This window comes from Armigeres subalbatus, chromosome 2 (genome assembly GCF_024139115.2).
Source record: "Armigeres subalbatus isolate Guangzhou_Male chromosome 2, GZ_Asu_2, whole genome shotgun sequence".
NCBI lineage: Eukaryota > Metazoa > Arthropoda > Insecta > Diptera > Culicidae > Armigeres > Armigeres subalbatus.
In genome coordinates this window covers 461,249,259-461,251,628 of record NC_085140.1, presented here as the reverse complement: position 1 = coordinate 461,251,628, position 2,370 = coordinate 461,249,259, and the positions used below count along the sequence as shown (strand labels likewise).

At 32.1% G+C, this 2,370-nt stretch overlaps 1 long non-coding RNA gene across 1 annotated transcript; it reads left to right on the top strand.

The window, feature by feature from the left end:
• Window positions 1–724: 724 nt before the first annotated feature.
• Window positions 725–1,907, top strand: LOC134218325 (uncharacterized). The gene is made up of 3 exons (XR_009981309.1): window positions 725–841; window positions 1,627–1,733; window positions 1,800–1,907. It is a non-coding gene; the product is annotated as an uncharacterized LOC134218325 (long non-coding RNA).
• Window positions 1,908–2,370: the final 463 nt, after the last annotated feature.

The following is a 2,370-nucleotide window of genomic DNA, read 5'->3' as shown; positions in this document are numbered from 1 at the left end:
ATGTGAAGAATTTATGGCGCTTCTCAGTTAAATACTGGAGAAGACGTTTGCGATCGTCAAAGGATCCCGGCAAAACGCGGCAGTCACCCTTCCTAGCTATCTGAAATGAAACCTTGATCCCCCGAAGGTTACTCAAGATTTCATTCCGAAAGCCAGAAAACTCGGCAACAGATACCACAATTGGCGGAATCCGTTGTTTCTTCGCATGAATCGAATCACCTGGGCTAGAGGTAGATTCGATTTCCTCAAATTCGTTATTAATCAAATCGAACTGATTGCTCAGTTCGATGGGAGAAGAAATAATGTCAACGTTAGATTTAGAAGGAATATCTGAAGTCTCCAGCTTCCTTCTATTTTTTCCGCGCTTGGGCAGGACGGTCTTGAAACCTTGTTTCTTTGAAGGAAGTGGAGAATTCAGAGACTCCCCCTTCCTCTTGTTTTTATTAATACTCATTGCTGAGCGTGGAGACGTGACCTTCTTAGAGGTTTTTTCCCAGAACGGTGTCCCTGCAGGATTACCACCGCTTGTCGGAATTTTACTTCCGCAAACGGGTCCAACGTAAAACGAAGGTACGGGTCCTTGCAAAGATCGTAACGGGATCAGTGGGTAGAAATAGCGCTAAGAAGCACCGTTGAAATTAAAATAGCTTCGGGTAGTATTAAAAACTTCCTTCCGCAAAGAGAAAGAACCGCACAGCACGAAAGCACGATGCGGTCTGTATCTTTTTAGGTGAATTCAGCTACAGCTTAGGTCCACTTGCCTGCCTTTCAAAAGCAAATTGTAACGTGGTAACTACTGGACTTGGACTGGATGTTTGGCCAGGTCATATTTTTGTAAAACGTGAGTTTTTGCTTTAATTGGTTTTAATTAGTTTTAATAACTGACAGGCTAACGTATGATTAATAAATAACAATAACAATAATTTGGCAGAGGATGATGAGGTTTCGGTGGTAGCTTAGTTAAATTTCCAAAATTTCCGTTTCCGGTTGGTTATTTTGATTTTAAGGTTCCTTTTAAGGTTGACTTGTTCCTTGACAGAATGAAATCAGCTAGATCCTGTGATTTTGTGATCCATTTTTGATTTTCCATTTGATTTTCAGGAGTGGGAACCCCGGCCTACAACGTTGCCAGGTTTCCCTCCGTTCAATCTAAACTCATAAATAGTATGCTCCTGCTTGTTGGTAAGATTTACGATTTCCTTTTGTTGGTTTGACCCAGCACATTTTAAAGGATTTATGTCTACAAACCCAGTTTTCCACCGATAGGTTTAAGGCCCCCGGGTTTGTAGGTTCTTGCTAATTTTTCGAATCATTTTATCAATTTTGCATTTACATTCTGGCACGATGATCTCGTATGAATTCATATAATTATCCAAAATTAGTTTACGTAGCTATTGTGAAAAAGACCACTTGGGTAGCACCTCCTATTACCGTCCGCAACTCGATAACTCGTCTGCGTTTCAAACTTTTTGTATATCATAGGAATCTACAGATGCTAACCGTGTATCGAGTAATTCAGTTCAAATGCGCCCGAGTAATAAACGTTGCGGATGGGAATAGGGTACTGCCAAAATGGTCGAATACTCCAATTAATTAGATTCACTACATTTCTATTATATTTTTTAGTGAACTAAACCACACACGGGAGCTCATAATTCATCAACCCTAGGGTAACCGATGGACAATCTAACCATTTCGATTACATACATCATGCCGGGAAGGTCTTGCATAAGGTATGTATTACTGTTGTGGAAATAAAGTTTAATTCTATTATGATTTATTATGTTTATTATTTTCAGAAAACAACACTCCGCACATTGAATGACCATCGTAGAAACCCACCTAAAATAAATTTTAAAATCGGAATCCTGATTTACAAGACTACAGTGTCGACCCACCCATCAAACAAAATTTAATTTTAATTTAATTTTAATTTGATTTTAATTTAATTTTAATTTAATTTTAATTTAATTTTAATTTAATTTTAATTTAATTTTAATTTAATTTTAATTTAATTTTAATTTAATTTTAATTTAATTTTAATTTAATTTTAATTTAATTTTAATTTAATTTTAATTTAATTTTAATTAAATTTTAATTTAATTTTAATTTAATTTTAATTTAATTTTAATTTAATTTTAATTTAATTTTAATTTAATTTTAATTTAATTTTAATTTAATTTTAATTTAATTTTAATTTAATTTTAATTTAATTTTAATTTAATTTTTAATTTAATTTTAATTTAATTTTAATTTAATTTTAATTTAATTTTAATTTAATTTTAATTTAATTTTAATTTAATTTTAATTTAATTTTAATTTAATTTTAATTTAATTTTAATTTAATTTTAATTTAATTTTAATTTAATT